This window comes from Engystomops pustulosus, chromosome 4 (genome assembly GCF_040894005.1).
Source record: "Engystomops pustulosus chromosome 4, aEngPut4.maternal, whole genome shotgun sequence".
Taxonomy (NCBI): Eukaryota; Metazoa; Chordata; class Amphibia; order Anura; family Leptodactylidae; genus Engystomops; species Engystomops pustulosus.
The window spans coordinates 52,494,824-52,514,362 of record NC_092414.1 but is presented as its reverse complement, the minus strand read 5'-3'; the positions used below and the strand labels follow the sequence as shown (position 1 = coordinate 52,514,362).

Here is a 19,539-nt window from a genome sequence, read left to right as displayed (position 1 = left end):
CTCTAGGGCTCTGTTCACACTCACTGTTTGTGTAACTCTGGGCTGAAGGGAAACCACTAACAATCAGGATCTCATTATCTTCACCTGCCCTTGCTATGGCGGTATCCCTATCTGAACTGCCATTAGCTACATTACACATCTCAGGCTCGCTACCTGTGTCATTACAACTCACAACCTCTAGGGGCACCTCTGAGCTAACTCTCTCAGTATCTAGGGCTGCACCTAGTTCACACTCTGCATAATTCTGAACAGACATTGTAACGCTATCAGATGTTATCGGCATTGCAGAATTGTCACATGTTACAGGTAGTGTCATATAATCACAGTTAACACTATAATCACAGGTTAGAGGCAGATTATGCACAACATTACACTTTTCTGGTTTAACTTCAGAAATTAAGGCATCCCAAATATTATCATCATCACATAGTCCATCAGACTTTATCAGTCTCAGTGGCAGAGTCTCCTTCTGTGGGATCAAGACCCCTTGGTCACAGTTCAGACTGCAACCTGTTGAGACTCCACCCACCATCACCTCAGGTCGCTGAGACTTCTCCAGATCGTCCTTTGGGGAGATTGGGACTGTACCCGATGTCAGAGGGGTCTCCCAGGAAAAGCAGCTATTCCCACCACTTGGAATACTTTCCCACAAGTCCCAGAAAAAAGGGAAGTTTTTCCCCAGGATGAACTCCACCTCCAGATCTGCACAAATCTCCAGCTTATGTGTCACAATCGCAATATCACTTTCAAAGTCAATCCAGACAGTCTTACCCTTCCCTTCAGGAACAATAAGATGTCCGGATTAACTCTGGAGACATCCTGAGAACAGTCCAGTTCCACCATCAGCGGGATTCCACCCACTATCATCTCACAGGTCTTGACTGGCAACTTCTCTGGTCTCCTGACCAGAGGACAATGAGGTGCACTGACCTCACATGGCACAGCCGTATGCTGTCACCATTGGTTGCCCCTAGCAACCACATCTTTGCGCTGCTGCATACACGCTGCAACACGTGGCCACTTGGCCGCAGGACATTCCGCCACACACCGGTTCATCCGTAGACATCTGCAAGGCTGCTCCCGTCGGTTGCCCCCGGCAACGGCACATAGCAACCTCTCCTCAGGAACTGCAGACCGATCACAGAGATCTCGAACCATCGGCTGGGATCCGCTCGCCTTGGCATTTGGGGTCTCCATAACCTTCTGGCATTCCAAGGTCCTCCCACATCATCTGCCGCCAGCGTCTCTGGAACTCATCCATCGGACCCATGGTGATTACTCCCACAGCAAACAAGCAATCTCTCACACCAAGACAAATCTTCCCGTGACCACAGCGCCTCCAGCAGCAGGAACAACAGTCTCTCACATGAGGGTTACTGGCCCTTTAAATCTCGCTGTGTGTGCTGATTTCCATGCCATAGCATACCGCCACCATATGTAGGAGATTAGCACCGGGGATCGTCGTCTCCTAAGCAGACGACCAGCACACACAGGGAATTCACACAATGTGAGTAAGGTTAAGACTGGCCTCAGCCAGCTTTATTTGGCAGTACACAAACTCAAAACATAAAATAATACCTAAGCCTCTCCGGCACTTACTATACATCGAGGTTCCCTACCTCACCAGGTGCTGGCCTACTGCCAGCCACCCCAAAAACACAGTAACAGTTCACTGCCACCGCTCCACAGGCCTTTGCCGTAGCCTGTCTCTTCCCCAGGGTGGAGCCCAGTGTGAAGTCTGCCCCATGTATTAGTGCAGCCCCTCCAGCTGAAAACTAATCAACTTAATTAGACAGACCCAACTTTTCCAGGTCTGTCTTCTACTCAGCTTTTCATAAGGCAAAATGCACATTTTACGCCCAAAAGCTTCTCTAGTGGCAGCCACCCTGCCACAATATTCATATGGTTACTGTAGTTTAGTTTTATAGTACATCGTGCTACTGAAGAATATTATAGAGCTAGAAAAGGTCATACTGAGCAGTTTAATAAAATAAGTTGTACAGTTGTGGTCTAATGGCCACAGTTCGTCGCTCCCCATTCACAGTACAGAAGCTGTGCCCACCATAATTTTGCCAATAAGGTTACTGTGTTTTATAGTGACTTTAAGTGGAGTTCATCATTATTATTTTTCTGTATTTGTTCAAGAGTGTTGATGAATGTGTTAGACATCAATGACAGACCAATGATATTTATGTTTTTCTTTCAGTTGCGTTATTTGTAAATTTTTTAGCAATTTTTCCATCATAGTGCAACATCTGTTCTGGAGTCATTCTCTGTCCATAAAAGAGGATTAGTCTAGATTACAGATGAGCGAGTATACTCGTCCGTGCTTGATGCTCGTTCGAGTATTAGAGTACTCGAAACAGCTCGTTGCTCAGTCAAGTATCTAGCCGGCTCGAGATCGAGCATTTACTTAACGAAACACAGTGAAGAACAGTGCGGAATACAATGAAAACAGTGAAAACAGTGAACACACATTTAAGTGAAGAACACATTGAAAAAACACAGCGAAGAACATATATCAGATGTTCCGTACATCTGCTAACTCATCAGAAGACACGCGTGCCGAACTATTGTGAAGAACACCGTTCGGCACACGTGTCTTCGGATAAGTTAGAAGATGTACGGAAACATCTACAATGTGTTCTTCACTGTGTTCTTTCAATGTGTTCTTTCAGTGAAAACATCTGCAAACATCTGCAATTTGTTCTTCAGTGTTCTTTCAATGTTTCCTTTCAGTGAAAAATGCTTGAGTCTCCCATTGACTTCAATGGGGCTCGTTATTCGATACGAGCACTCGAGCATTGGGAAAAGTTTGACCCGAGTAATGAGCACTCGAGCATTTTAGTGCTCGCTCATTTCTAGTCTAGATTATGAATAGTTAACCCACTATGATTGACAAAATCTCTCTCCACTCCTATTGCCATCCTATGTTATGTCAAATTACTGATCTAAGCACCTTTTAGATCAGGACATAAGGTCTTCTGAATCAGTACTCCGTGCCTACTATAGTCTTGTATTTAGTAAGCTAGTGGTGTATTCTCTCATGATGTATTCTGGTATCTTTCACCCCTAGCTTGTATTCTGACTTGCCTAGTGATTTTGTACTGTCTGTCCTCTTAACTTTGTCCCATATCTGGTGACTTTTTGGTCTCTGTTTTTGCATTTTGGTACAGGCAGGGAAAATCGACTAGTTGTCTAGGCAGGGACAGTAAAGAAGGGGGGTTAGTCTCAGGGTCCACTGTTTCTGTGTGTGTCTCCTGTACATTCCTATAACATAAAGTCTTTCTATATGATATCATCAGACATACTCAAGTTTTATTAGTTTAACAAGAAACAAATGTATGCTTCTTCCCAAAGCCCTATTTACAATTCAGGTAACCACAATGCATTAATGTTTTGTGCTTAATGCAAAGAATGATTTATGTCTGACCTGGTTTGTTCCTGTTCCAGTTCTTAACCAGAATAAGACTTCTGTCTTATATGTAAATATGTATAATATGAATATATATAAAATCTGATATATAAAGCTGAGTGTATGTGTGTGAGTTTATGCATGTATGTCTGCTGAAGGAATCTGCATGCGTTAAGAATCATAACATTTTGCAAAGCCGCTCCCTGTGATTCAGGGAACATCATAGTCTAGGTTTTAAGTCAAAATTTTCACCCAACACAAGACATGTATTAACCACCTTCTACTGCAGTCATTGTGTGCTGGCTGCTGTGACAGTAAGCAACCAATCAAAGTTCAGCTTCTCGTAACCAATTACAGCTCAGTTTTTATTTTGCCACAGGTCATTAATATTAGCTCTGAGCTTTGATTGGTTACTATTGGCAATGAGTATAAGACGCTTATGTGTGAGGTAATATGTAAGGTCATGTGTGAGGTGATATGAGGTAATGTGATAAATAGAGATAGGTAGAGATATATAGATAGATATATGCCATTAGATCAATTCTCATGCTCCAGTCACAGCCAGTGCTGCAATCATCCATACATTGTTCTAGAATGTGTATGTCCCCTAAAGGAATCTGCAGTGTCACATCACAAAATTTTGCAGAGATGCCTCCTGCAACTGTTAACGTCATACACTATGTTTTGTAAGGAAATTTTCATCCCACACTTTCCAATAATTTGCCAAAAAGTCTGCATAGTAACCTATCTGCCAAACAACAGAAACCATTGGGGAATGAACAATTTCTTCTCTGCCAGTTTGACTCCTTTCCCGTCACTTCGGGCAAGTTGTATTCACTATATGAGAAAACTCTGCCAGCTCAGACAAATCTTTATGTGCAAAATATTTTGTTGTTAACCCATTTTATTTTGTTATAGCTAAGAGTAGTTATGTACTATCCTGGGCAACGCCAGGGCTGCAGTATATATACTGTATATAGGTTATATGTTATCTGTGTCCAGTATATATTGTGAAAAAAGGTAATAAAAGTAAAGTTTTAAATGTGATATAAAGGGATGTACAAAATTACACTTTATGTGAAAGAGTTTAGTTTTTTTGCAGGTGGTCTCAGGATGCACTTCTTATGCTGCTTTGTAGCGCTTTACAAATCATAGTATGTTGAGAAAATTGTTGACGTACCGTGTTCACACTACATTCACACTACAGTATGGGGGACGTATATACGTCCGACATACGTCCCCCCATACACTTCTATGGGCTCACGACGCCCTACGGGAGCGGTACGGTGCAGCACACGTGCGGGACATGTCCTATCTTTTCCCATATTACGGTGCCGTGCGCCATTACTTCCTATGGAGAGGGGCGGGGGTGAGCTGTGTGAATTTAGCCTTAGCCAGAAAAAATCAAAAATCTGATGTAAATACTTTTGTGTAAAAACTACAAAAGTGCTTAAGGAAGTCACACAAATAATGTATACATTGGGGAGACCCAACAAAAACTTCAGGGCAGGATGAATTCTCACAGACACACCATAAGTGAGGGGATGGACACACCTGTGGGAAAACACTTTTCTGGACCAGGCCACAGCGAGAAGGATTTCAATGTCCTAATACTGAAAGGTGACTTTAAGGACAACAGAGAAAGGATGATGATGATGATGATGATGATGACCTTCCAGTTACTGACACAAGGCCTCAATATTGCCCCTGGGTTTATGGCCCATTACATGGACTCGCTTCAATCCCCACAAGAGACTAACTCCAGACCCCTGCCATCCTAGCCCCCCCCCCTGCCCATCACCCTTCTCTGTGTAACATAACCTCTAGTTTTATAGCCCCAGCTTATCTTAATTGAGTCTCACCATATGTACTAATTGTCTTGTTGTAACATCCCTCAAATACTGAAGAAGGGGTCTGTGTGCCCTGAAAGCTTGCACCAAATATAATTTTTCTGGTTAGCCAATAAAGGTATCATTCCTTAAGCTCTTTTGTAGTTTTTACACAAAAGTATTTACATCAGATTTTTTACAAATCATAGGGGAGATATACAAACTAAATAATACAGTCATATGGAACAATAGGAGTGAGGGCCCTGCTCACATGAGCTTACAGACTATGAGGATGAAGGGGGTGACACAAGAGCTTACAATCTATGAGGATGAGGGGGTGTCACAAGAGCTTACAATCTATGAGGATGAGGGGGTGTCACAAGAGTAATAAAATTTTGTATAATGATCCAGACTTTATTTATAAGGGAACAGAATACAGGCAGTCCCCGGGTTACATACAAGATAGGGTCTGTAGGTTTGTTCTTAAGTTGAATTTGTATGTACGTCGGAACTGTATATTTTATCATTGTAACCCCAGACAGAACTTTTTTGGTCTCTGTGACAATCGGATTTTAAAAATGTTGGGTTGTCATAAGAACCAGGATTAACAATAAATCTTCATTACAGACACCTTTGATAACTGTTACAGCTGATCATTGTAGCCTAGGACTAAATTACCAATATCCAGAGGTCCGTTTGTAACTAGGGGTCGTATGTAAGTAGAGTGTTCTTAAGTAGGGGACCGCCTGTAAAAATAGAAATGCTGCTGCTTGAACCAGACGCCATCTTATATACAAAGTCCAAAGTCAATGGGACTGCAGAGAAGCAATCCTTCTCAATATGGAGCGACCCTCCAAGTAATAAAATGCCCTGCAGCAGACCCCTTAAAAATAATAAACTTAATACTTACGCCCAGCGCTCACCCTGGCATCCTCTTCTACTTATGTATGCCTTGTGACCCCCGGCAGTGTGGGCAGAGGTGCGTCTGTTATTACCCCACAGAGCAGTGACACCGATGACATAAAAATAGTGCTAAAAAGCTTGGATCATGAATATGGTATCTACATGATCGTACAGACATAAAGAATAAAGGGAATGTTGCAAATGGACTGCACAATGAAAGCTGCAAAATAAAGCCTGGTAGAATATGGCAAAACTACCTTTTTTGTCAATTTCACTGCATTTGTAATGTATTTCAGCTTCTCTGTATATTTCATGGGATGTTAAATTGTGCCAATAGGAAGTACAATTTATTCTTAGGCCCTTATGCACCTCTGTAAACAAAACTAAAACAAATGGATGAATTTATTCCTCATGCACACAAAACTTTTGGTTTTACTCCCATCCTTTTCTATGGGCTCATATACTGTACACTGCTGAGAATTCGTTAGCACTGTGACTGAGCCATATGCCACTGAGGAAAAACTCAGAACAGGTCCTATTCTTGGCCGGGTTTGTGGCTCGGGCTGTCCCACAGTAGTCAACGGTTAGCAAACGGTTTCACTACACTTGCGACTCGTATTTGCAGTTGGTTGCTGGGTAATGATCACATGACGTTTAGCCAGCCTACTGGGTTTTTTTGCAGCTAAAGCACAGGCAAGAATACAGACTAGCGATTATACGGCTCAGACTTGCGTGAAATACCGTTGACACACAAACTGAAAATACGGCCAAGAGAGCAGTAGTTTGCAGCCATAGAAAAACAAAGTTTGTGTGCAGGTAGAATAAGTGGAGTAATAAATGGAAACGCAAAAAATGGTCCTGAAGGAGAAATTTTTCTCTTTAGTTTGAAGGCATTTTAAAGATTGTTTTACATAACTTTGTCACATTAAGGTGGATTTGGTTTAATTCTTCTTTATCAATTAAGTCATGATATTGTGTTCTAAATTCACCTAGGAGAAGGTTTTCTTAAGCAGTTGCTCACTAGTGAAGTTTAGTGCTTCAGGAAATAACTTTAGGTAATGACTTCTCTTCTTTCCAGTAGACAAATCCCCAATGTTTGTCTAATAGCAGCCAGTAAATGTGAGACTTAGCAGAGCAATCGCTAGTCAGAGCATGAAGAGGTCATTTTAGTGTCCATTGTAAAAGCAATGCAAGTTGCTGAATTCAGGTTTTAAGCTGAGAAGACTTGTTTTATTACCATTTTAATGAACATTATTTGGATAATTAAGTTGGCCAGATAATACTGTTTTCAATTCAAGTTAGTGCAGTACATAATATAATGAAGACTTTATTGTTGTATTGTGGATACGTGTAATATTCATAGCTATCCCTTAAAATCACCCTCCATGCAAACTGTATGCAATTGGGGTTATTGATCAAAGCTTGCACGCCAGCTTTTTTCTGGCTTACAATCCTTGAAGATATTTCCTTTCTTGCATGGACCTGCATGTATTCATTGTCTTCTACTATCTACTACAGTATGTATGGGCCTCGTTTGGTTGAACAGCCTGATTGCAGTGGGGAGGAATGACTTCCAATAACGCTCCTTTTCACACTGGGGGTGAAGCAGTCTGTCACTAAAGGTGCTACCCAATGCCACCGCCATCTCATGCATTGGATGGGAGCTATTCTCCAGAATAGATTTTAACTTACACAGTATCCACCACCTGCACTGTGTCAAGAGGAACCCCCAGGACAGAGCTGGCTTTCCTAATTAGTCTGCTCCTCTCACTAGCTAAGATGCTGCTTCTCCAACAGACTATACCAAAGAAGATGTCTGGTGCCACTACAGAGTTCAATAAGGTCTCAAGAAGCCTCCTCTGCCCCTTTCTGTGAAGTGCGTTTATGTTCTCTTCCCAATCCAGTTTATTGTTGTGGAGGACACCCAAGTACTTAAAGGACTTCACTACTTTAATGTCCATCCCCTGAATACCACTGGTTGAGAAGGAGGACTGTGCTTACAGAAGTCCACCACCATCTCCTTGGTCTTCCCAGCATTTACTCTAATGTGGTTTTGCTGGCACCAACCCAGAAATCCCCAGAATAAATTCTCTGTAATCTTTGTTGTCCTCGCCAGTAATGAAGCCTACTTTAGCATCAGAGAACTTCTGGAGGTAGCAGATAGTTGAATTGTATCTGAAGTCTGCTGTGTATAATCTGAAGAGGAAGGTAGGACTATAACTTGAGATGTGCCTGTACTACAGAGCACAGTGTCTGATACACAGTCCCGGGCTCTCAAATACTGAGGTCAGTTTGTGAGGTAGTCTAAGATACACCTAGAGAGACAGTGGTCCACTCCAGCCAGAACCAGAGCCAGATCCTGCATAGTGTTGAAAGCACTGGAGAAAACAAAGAACATTATTCTCTCAGTGTTCCCCAGTTTCTACAGGTGAGAAAAGCGCAATGTAGAAGGTGGATAAAGGCAACATCCACCCCAATGCCAGACTGATTAGCAAACTGTAGGGGGTCAATAGATGAGCTCACTAGAGGGCGGAGAAGTGTGAGAACCAACTTCTTGATAGTGTTCATCAAATTGGTTGTTAGTGCCACCAGTCTGTAGCTGTTGAGGTCCAACGGATGAAGTGTCTTTGGAACTGGTACCACATAAGATGTTTTCTACAGTTGTGATACCCTTTCCAACACCAGGCTCTTATTGAACAAATCTGCAATAATACCACCAAGCTGATTACCACAGGTCTTAAGAAGTCTGGCACTGATACCATCTGGACCTGCAGCCTTGCCCACTTTGAGCCTTTTCAGTTCTCTTACCTGCGCATTTGTAACAATTGAACAGTAACCTGATGACTACTGCTGGTTTGACTGATCTGGAGGTGACGGATAACAGCAGGAGAAGATCACATTGAGTGTAGAGAATACAAGAGAATGGTATAGTGAGGGATGGACCCTCAATTAGGTTTTATAATATCTTGCTGTAAGATACCTGCATAGAATGAATTTTGAATCTACTGTTAAGCATTGTTGTCGAGCATTTGGTCGATTAGGATTAAGGTTCCTAGATTCAGATGGGAACAGTCCCATGTTGCTTCTTGACTAATGTAAAAAGTACTTTTCTGGGCTGTGTTCCTATACTTCTTTGGCTTGACTGATATGCCATTTGTTTAATTTGGTACAAGAAAAACAATAGTTTGAGTTTTAAATGAAAAACAAATCCTCAGGTCCTGCTGATTACACAGGCTGTGGAAATGGAGGAAAGCGCAACTTTTTTGAGCAATGGAGGTTTTATGCACCTCATGCCACTTTCTCAAAGGGAGCAAGGCGGGGTCGGGGAATTGCTGGAATTGACATTTTCCATAGCGTCCCCCATGACGGCACCTGGAGGTTGCACCTTGACCTTTGGTAGGGACAGGAAGTTGCGAAGGTTATAAGGCCCCTCCTCTGCCGCTGTTCCCCAGTGTATTCCTGTCCCTACCAAGGGTCAGGGTTGCGAGACCTCGTCTCTCCCCCTGGGGGGGGGGGATGAAATTAGAACCCCCCAGGACTGGTCGCGAGCGGGGGTCGTACCTCCCTTCCTGGCCTGGTGTCCTGCAGGACGCGTCCTGGCTCCCCTCCTCCTGCGGCCCAGAGCTAAAGCCGAGGGGGGCATGGGTCTCCGGACCCTGGATGAGGTGCCTCCCGGCTTCCGGGGGCTACCTCCCACAGCTATTTCCTCCTGGGAACGCCGGTGCGTACTGCGCGACAGCCGTGTATCGCCGCCCGACTTCCGGGTTTGGGTCACGTGACCGTTAAAGAAGCCATCTGATTGGCTTAGAAGGTGGCGGGAAGTTTAAAAGTACTTCCTGCTTAGTGTCAGCCTCTATACCACCAACGAGTTCACTACTGAAGCTGTGGAAATATCCTTTACTATGGCGGACGACCTTGGTTCTTCCCCCATTGTCCCGGGTACCGTGAGTACAACCAAAAAAAAACTTTGCTTAAAGGGATAAAAACTTGTTGTGCACTACTTTTTGGATTTTAATATAGTCTGTCTCCTTGTCCTAGGACGACCCTCCAAGACCTAAGGACAAGGAGAAGAAAGACAAAGACCCCAAAAAAGGGAAATGTGTTACTAAATCAAAAAGATGCCTTTCCTGTAACATAAGATTATCAGATTTGTATCCAAAATCACTATGCTCTGAACGCCTAGCCAGGGCCTTACAACAAGAAAAGGAGTCAATGTTAAATGAGCTTAAAGCGGCCATGCGGGAGGAATTCCAATCCTCTCTTATGATGTTTACTAATTTAAACCGACCGGTACCGGGACTAGGTCCTGAGCCAAATCCTGAACCTGAACCAGACCAGGATCCGGATTTATATCCAGAGCCAGCTCCTAAAAAACTTAGATCCCTTGATACTGATTCTGACTATGATAAACACTCTGCGGCTCCTACCTATTCTTGGAAGGACTCGCTTGATGATGTCTCCTTGGTATCCGAGGATAAAGGAACCTCAAAATACCTCTTTTCTAATGAGGAATTGGATAACCTCCTTAAAGCTGTACGCAATACGCTTAATGTGGAAGAGGTGGTAGAGCCAAAATCCATTCAAGATGAACTGTTTGGAGGGTTAAAATCAAAAAGGAAAAGGGTTTTTCCCATAAATCAAACCCTAAAAGATATCATCCAAGAGGAATGGAAGAATCCTGAGGGGCGGGCAAACATCACTAAAGAGTTCAGGAACAGGTTACTCTTTGACCCCAAAGAGACAGAAACCTGGGACAGCCCCCCAAGGTAGACATCCAAGTGTCTAAGGTGGTGAAAAAAACGGACCTGCCATTTGAGGACTCTTCCCAATTAAGAGAACCCATGGACAGAAAGGCTGATGCCCTACTCCGTAGAGTCTGGGAATCTTCCATGCTTAGCCTCAAGTCTAACATAGCCGCTACTTCGGTAGCGAGAACTCTGTTTTTTTGGTTGGGAGAATTAGAAGACCACCTTAAAACAGATGCGGACAGGAATCTCCTTCTACAGACGATACCGCTGCTGCGTTCAGCGACAGGTTTTCTTGCTGATGCTTCAGCAGAAAACATCAGACTGTCAGCAAAAGAAGGGGCACTATCTAATTCAGTCCGCAGGGCTATTTGGCTTAGACAGTGGGGAGGGGATGTAAAGTCCAAGACGAAGCTCTGCAACATTCCATTCACAGGAGACTTCAGACTTCAGGCAGAGGAAAACAGGGCCGCTGGTCCTTCAACAAAGGTGGAAGAGGTCGAGGATATCTATTCTCCAACCTTCCACATCAATCAAAAAAACAGTGACTACCAGGTAGGGGGGCGTCTTCTTTTCTTCCTCCACAGATGGGAGACGATCACATCAAACAAGTGGATCCTGAGTATCATCAAATCAGGTTACCAGATAGAATTCAGCTCCCCTCCACAACAAAAATTTCTTGTCTCCAACCTAACATCTCGGAGAATGACAATACAGCTATGGAAAAATCTTCAAGAATTGTTAACAATGAAGGTAATTGTTACAGTTCCCAAAGAAGAAGAAAAGAAGGGCTTCTACTCCCCCTTATTTCTTGTGAAAAAGCCAAATGGGACCCTTCGACTTATTATAAACCTCAGGCGGCTAAACAAGAACATAAAATACAAATATTTCAAGATGGAATCGGTGAAGACAGCCACCCCATTAATTCCTCCAGGTGCACAAATGTGCACCATCGACCTAAAGGACGCCTACTATCATGTCCCCATACACAAAAATCATCAGAAATTCCTAAGATTCGCGGTGGAATCACCTCAAGGGAAGGTCTGCCACTTTCAATTCAGAGCCTTGCCCTTCGGAATTTCATCAGCCCCAAGGACCTTCACAAAGGTCATGGCAGAAGTGACGGCATTCTTGAGGAAAGAAGGAATCTCAATTATTCCATATCTGGACGACCTCCTCATAGTGGCAGACTCGACCCTGACTCTTCTCAATCACAGAGATCGGACAATACGAACCCTGGAAAATCTGGGCTGGATTATAAATTTCCAAAAGTCTCATCTAGACCCCCAGAGGGAGACAAGATTCTTAGGGGTAATGTTAGATTCCAGGCGCCAAACTTCTTTTCTCCCACAAGACAAGAGAGAATCCCTTACCTCTTTCATAGACAAATTCCAGGGGAAAAAATCATGCAGCGTCCGTTCAGCCATGAGACTGCTAGGTCACTTAACAGCTTGCCTAAACTGTGTATCATGGAGCCAGTTCCATGTAAGAACACTACAGGCGTGGACATTAAAAATCTGGGACAAGAACATCTAGACTTCAAGAAGGTCATTCCTCTGGAAGTCAAAAATTCTCTAAACTGGTGGAAATACCAACAGCATCTAGAAAAGGGAATATCATGGAATCCGACTCCAGTCCTGATCATCCAAACAGACGCCAGTTCCTCAGGATGGGGAGCTGTTCTACCAGACCGTTACCTTCAGGGGTCATGGTCCCCTTGGATGAGAAGACAATCTTCAAACCTAAGGGAATTATCGGCAGTATGGGAAACACTAAAAAGGCTACCCAAAACCCAGGTAAAAAATATCAGGATCCTGTCAGACAATGTGACTACAGTGGCCTATCTACGTCGTCAAGGGGGCACAAGATCCTCGGACCTGATGGAGGTCACCAAGAAGATCTTTTCCTGGGCAGAGAATCACCTAGATTCCTTAACAGCGGTGTTCCTAAAAGGGTCAGAGAATCAGTCGGCGGACTTCTTGAGCAGAGAAAAGATGGACCCACACGAGTGGTCCCTGAACAGGGAAGTTTTTCTTTCTCTAACCCAGAAATGGGGCTCTCCGTCAATAGATCTGTTCGCTTCAAAAAAGAATACTCAAATAGAGGTATTTTTTTCCATCTCACCCAAGGACAACCCCCTGGGACTGGATGCCTTAAGCCAGTCATGGGGGACAAATCTAGTATATGCTTTTCCTCCATTTCCCCTAATCTCCAGAATCTTACAAAAAATTCAATCGAGTCAGACGACAGTGATCCTAGTAGCACCATTCTGGCCGAAGAAACCATGGTTTCCACTTCTCTTAAAACTAGCAATCTCAGGACCCATCTTCCTTCCCTGCAGAACGGATCTGCTACACCAGGGCCCTCTTCTTTACCCAGACCCGAAGTTTCTGAACCTGGCGGCCTGGCTCCTGAAAGGGAATTGCTCCTAGCTAAGGGAGTTTCTCACCAGGTCATACAGACCCTAATAGCAAGCAGAAAACCAATCACCAACAAAATATACTACAAAATCTGGAAAAAGTATATATCCTGGTGCGGGGACCTTTCCCCGATTCCAGGCAAACCAAATATCATTAAAATTCTTGATTTTTTACAGGATGGTTTTTCTAAAGGGTTAAGACCTAACACCCTTAAGGTCCAAATATCGGCCCTAAGCGCCTATTTTGACTTCCCCTTAGCAGAGCACAAGTGGGTGAAGATGTTCATGAAAGCAGTCTTAAGACTGCGACCTACAATCAGATCCGATATACCTAAATGGAACTTATCACTAGTCCTAGACTCCCTTACGAAGCCTCCGTTCGAACCGCTCTCGGAATGCAGCCTGAAAGACCTATCTCTCAAAACTTCCTTCCTTGTGGCCATAACATCCGCCAGGAGAATTGGAGAACTTCAGGCCCTATCCTCCAAAGAACCCTTCCTGATCATCTCGGAAGACAAGATAGTACTGAAATTAGATACGTCTTTTCTCCCAAAGGTAGTCTCAGACTTCCATAGAAGTCAGGAAATCGTTTTACCATCTTTTTGTAACAACCCAAAGAATGAGAAGGAAGCACTCTGGCATACTCTGGATGTCAGAAGAGCGGTCATAATTTATCTAGACAGAACCAAATCTTTCAGAAAGTGCAGAAACCTATTTATTCAGTTTGGGGGAAAAAATAAAGGAGAGAAATCATCAAGTTCCACCATTGCTAGGTGGATAAAACAGACTATCTCTAAATCCTACCAGCTGCAAGATGCGAGTCTTTCAGAAAGCATAACAGCCCATTCCACTAGAGCTATGTCTACTTCCTGGGCAGAGAAACGGGGAGCATCCATCTCCCAGATCTGCAAGGCAGCTACGTGGTCAAGTACATCGACGTTTCCAAAACACTACCGCCTGGATCTACCCTCTAGCCATGACTTGAGCTTTGGACGGAAAGTTCTCCAGGCTGTGGTCCCTCCCTAGTCTATTTATCTGGTAAGTCTCCAGGTGCCGTCATGGGGGACGCTATGGAAAAAGTGAATTAGTCTTACCGGTAATTCTGTTTCCATAAGTCCACCATGACGGCTATATATACCCTGCCCTGTGTTATTAATGATGTCTGGCTAATATTTTCTAGCTCTCTACCTGAACCTCCGGTGGTTATTTGGAAGACACTGGGGAACAGCGGCAGGGGAGGGGCCTTATAACCTTCGCAACTTCCTGTCCCTACCAAAGGTCAAGGTGCAACCTCCAGGTGCCGTCATGGTGGACTTATGGAAACAGAATTACCGGTGAGACTAATTCACTTTTTTTAACATCAAGTATAAAAAAGTACTAAAATCTGCTCCATCAGGAAGGCTGTGGGCATATTTTTCTGACAAGCTCATTATATATTTTTATGATGTACGGACTAGTTTGCTTTGCTTGATGTAAAATCTTTTCTATACAGCAACATGGCATAAATACTGTTTTAAGCATAATGCATAAAGAATATGGAGACATGTATTACCCAAAAAAGTGGTATGCAATGCCACTTTTAAGATTGTACAAGAAGGAAACTTTTCCAAGTAAACCCAGAATGTAAATAGTGTTCTTGGACATAAAGCTGTCTGATCTGGTTTCAGCACATTTCTGTATATAACTTTCTGTGCTCTGATGAACTGGCAATGTTTTGCTGAATTGGCCTGGAATGGAGTGGTGCGTAACACAAATCAATAAAACAAGTTCACAAGGGCATGAGTAAACTGCAGGGATCTGACGGTTGAGTTCATAAAGGATGCTTTTCTTGAAAGCAAAAATATTTCTTTAGATGGGATTTTGATCTAGAGATTTATTCTAGCTTCCAGATCTGAATACATTCAATGTTTTTTTCCCTCTATGTTCTAATTGTCCCCTGGATTCAGGATACTATGGGCCCTTAGCAGTATGAAGTTTTCGGGCCCCCACCAGCATAAATGGTTAAGTAATGTGATGATATGGAACCAAACTTAGGACATGGATAATATACCAGAAACAGGCTTACTAGATAAATACAGTGCCAGAAGCAAGTGAACTACATTGATACGGTGCCAGGACTAAGCTTACTCAATAGATAAGGTACCAAGTGCAAACTTATTGTATAGATATGATGCCACAACCAAGTTTACTGCATACAGTCGTGGCCAAATGTTTTGAGAATGGCACAAATATTATATTTTCACATGAACTGTTGCGCTCTGGTTTTTATGTGTGTTTGTCAGATGTTTTATCACATACAGAAATACAAGTGCAATCGTATTATGAGAAACAAAAGCTTTTATTGACAGTTAGAATGAGTTACTGCAGCAAGTCAATATTTGCAGTGTTGACCCTTCTTCTTCAGGGCCTATGCAATTCTCCCTTGCAGCTCTCAATCAACTTCTGGACCAAATCCTGACTGATAGCCGTCCATTCTTCCACAATCAATGCTTGCATTTTGTCACAATTTGTTGGTTTTTGTTTGTCCACCCGTCTCTTGATGATTGACCACGAGTTCTCAATGGGAATAAGATCTGGGGAGTTTCCAGGCCATGGACCCAAAATCCCAAAATGTTTTGTTCCCTGAGCCATTTAGTTATCACCTTTGCTTTATGGCAAGGTGCTCCATCATGCAGGAAAAGGCATTGTTGGTCACCAAACTGCTCTTGGACGGTTGGGAGAACTTGCTCTTGGAGGACATTCTGGTACCATTCTTTATTTATGGATGTGTTTTAGGCAAGACTACTGTGAGAGAGCTGATTCCTTTGGCTGAGAAGCAACACCACACATGAATGGTTGCAGGATGCTTTACAGTTGGCATGAGACAAGACTGGTGGTATCGCTCACCTTGTCTTCTTCGAACAAGCTGTTTTCCAGATGTTCCAAACAATCGGAAAGGGGATTCATCAGAGAAAATGACTTTACCCCAGTCCTCAGCAGTCCACTCCCTGTACCTTTTGCAGAATATCAGTCTGTCCCTGATGTTTTTTCTGGAGAGAAGTGGCTTCTTTGCTGCCCTCCTCGACACCAGGCCTTGCTCCAGGAGTCTCCTCCTCACAGTCCATGCAGATGCACTCACAGCTGCCTGCTGCCATTCCTGAGCAAGCTCTGCACTGCTGGTAGCCCGATCCCCAAGCTGAAACACTTTTAAGAGACGGTCCTGGCACTTGCCGGTCCTTCTTGAGCGCCCTGGAGCCTTATTGGCAACAATGGAACCTCTCTCCTTGAATTCCTTGATGATGTGATAGATTGTTGACTGAGGTGCAATCTTTCTAGCTGCGATACTCTTCCCTGTTTTGTGCAGAGCAATGATGACTGCACATGTTTCTTTAGAGATAACCATGGTTAACAGAAGAGAAACAATGATGCCAAGCACCAGCCTCCTTTTAAAGTGTCCAGTGCTGTGATTCTTACTTAATCATGACAGATTGATCTCCAGCCCTGTCCTCATCAACACCTACACCTGTGTTAATGGAGCAATCACTGAAACGATGTTAGCTGCTCCTTTTAAGACAAGCCTGCAATGAAGTTGAAATGTGTTTTTGGGGAAAAAGTTCATTTTCTAGGCAAATATTGACTTTGCAATTAATTGCTGTTAAGCTGATCACTCTTTATAACATTCTGGAATATATGCAAATTGCCATTATAAGACTTTGTAAAAATTAACATTTGTATCATTCTCAAAACTTTTGGCCATGACTGTAGATATGTTAACAGAAGTTTGCTACATAGATATGGTACCAGAAAGAAGACTACTTTATAGATACAGAACAAAGCATACATCCTAGATACAGTAATGGAACAAAGATTACTACATAGATACGGAACCAGAACCAAGCATGCTACATAGATACATGTTTGCTTGTTTCCAATTTACCAAATCATAAATTGAACAGGGGGACCCATTGTTCAGTACCAGGGGATGTATAACAGTTGCTATGCTATTACACCGCCTGAATCGAAAAATGCAGATACAGAACCATTAGATGGTTTGAGTGTAGCAATGCAGTTACTGCTCTATGGAAATTTGTTACTGCTCATTTACATTGTTCAAGTATAGAAATGCAATTACTGCAATATTACATGGCTTGAGTATAAAAATGCAGTTACTGCAATATTACACCATATGAGTATAGAAATGCAGCCACTGCATTATTATACACTCTGAATCTAGAAGTGCAGATACAGAGCCATTAGGTGGTTTGAGTGTAGCCATGCAGTTACTGCTCTATTACACCATTTGAGTATAGAAAAGCTGTTACTGCTCTATTACACTGTCTGAATTAATAGAAATGCAGTTAATGCACTATTACACTGTTTGAGTATAGGAATGTAATGTAAACTTTTGTAATGTAAACAGAGACATAGGGGGATATGTATCATACGCTGGCGCTCGTGCGCCAGCGTATGATCGCCCCGCCGCTGCAAATTCGTTGCGCAGGGCCTGGCTTAGAAAAAAAACGCAGACGGCAACTTTTCACGTATGAAAAGTCGCCGGCAGCAGCGAGTGCGCAGGCGCGGGGACAGTAACGCCCCGCACCAGCCCACTCCCGTCCGGCCGCGCCCCCCCGCTCGGCCGGCCGCGCCCCCCCCCCCTTCACGCCCCACTGGCATGAAGGTGGCGGATTGGGGAAAATAATCGCAAAAGCTAGCAATAAGCTAGCATTTGCGATTATTTCAGGGCCTCTGCGCACCTGATAAATATGCCCCTAAGTGAGATTTCATAGCTCCACATGTGCTGGCTACAGCCTGATGGTGAAGTGTTCCCTACGAGATGAATCATGCCGAATGCATATCGGCATTTTAAAAACTTTGAAACATTTTTTCTTTTCTTGCCATTTTTTCTTTTTCTTGCCATTGAATAAACCTTCACATTTTCACTTCTGTATATTATTCAGCCTCTTAGCTACAAGCTCCACACTTGCCTGTGTGGGTGTGTCTAAGATGAACAAGCTATGGTCTCATTGGTCAGCAGCAGGTACTTGTGTTGATGTCACAGTAGGCAGGTCCCGCCCCTCCTTTTTACTGATTGTAGTTCTGAAAAGAGAGAAAGCTGAAAAACATGGTTGCACTTATTGGGTACTGGGAGGCAGAATATGTTGATGAATGATTCCCAGGGACAGCCGGAGCAAAATTATGATTTTTTGTTGTTGTTTTTTTGCTTAGAATGACGGTTACCCTTTAAGTCTTTATCACCGAATAAAAGATGTCAATGGACAGTGGAGATGTATCTGATTGTATTGGTTGTGGTTCTATTAATTCTAGCCTATCCAAATCTTTTGCTTTGTTATATGCTGTTTCAAAAACAGATGTAAAGTATTGCTTATCCAATAATTGTTGGGTAAGTTCTTGGGCTTGGACTATTTTGGGAAGTCTATAACCATTTGTTTCCTTGTTGGTACTTGGTATTTAAAGGGTTGTTAAACCATTTGAGACACATGTGCCAGAATTGGCAACAAAAACAACTCCAAAGAGCAACTAAATACAATGGGCCACAATTACTGAGGGCTGTGCACCAGCTTTCTGTTTGACTTTGCCAGTTCTTTTCAGTGCAAACTGAGACACATTTCTGGCGCATGAGACACATTTGTGAGTAACACGACACTTTGTGGCGCACACTGCACTAGACATCATGCAAACACAAATTAGGGGGCATTGCGGAGCTCATTCCAACCGCACACCCAATTTTTTCATGCAAAGTCAGACATTAGTGTGTCACAAGCCTTGTGTTAAAGGTGCACTAGAAAAAAGTTGGTGAACGCTGTCGCGCCAGTGCAGGGGGCGCCAATTTCATGATTTCCTGTGCACATTCTTCATGAATCAGGCACACGCTGGATTATACACAGGCAAAACACTTTTAGCGCATTTTGCACTACTCTAAGGCCCCTTCTACACTAGCGAGTGTGATGCGATGAACTCGCATCACACTCGCAACGCAAGCTGCCGGGAACGCACGGCACGAACGCTGCACCGCGGGAGTGAACTCAGCATGTCAGTTCACTCCCGCGGTGCAGGGTTCGTGCCGTGCGTTCCCGGCAGCTTGCGTTGCGAGTGTGATGCGAGTTCATCGCATCACACTCGCTAGTGTAGAAGGGGCCTTAGTAAATGAGCCCCAATGTTAATTAAGCTAAAACTTAGCATTTTGTTTTAAAATAAAGCAAGTTGCAGCAGTTTCTGTTTTTTCTACTT

At 43.3% G+C, this 19,539-nt stretch overlaps 1 protein-coding gene across 1 annotated transcript in view; it reads left to right on the top strand.

The window, feature by feature from the left end:
• The window catches only part of KCNIP1 (potassium voltage-gated channel interacting protein 1), a 262,914-nt gene that overhangs the window by 20,680 nt on the left and 222,695 nt on the right, over nucleotides 1-19,539 (top strand). The gene's annotated exons all lie outside the window — the stretch shown is intronic.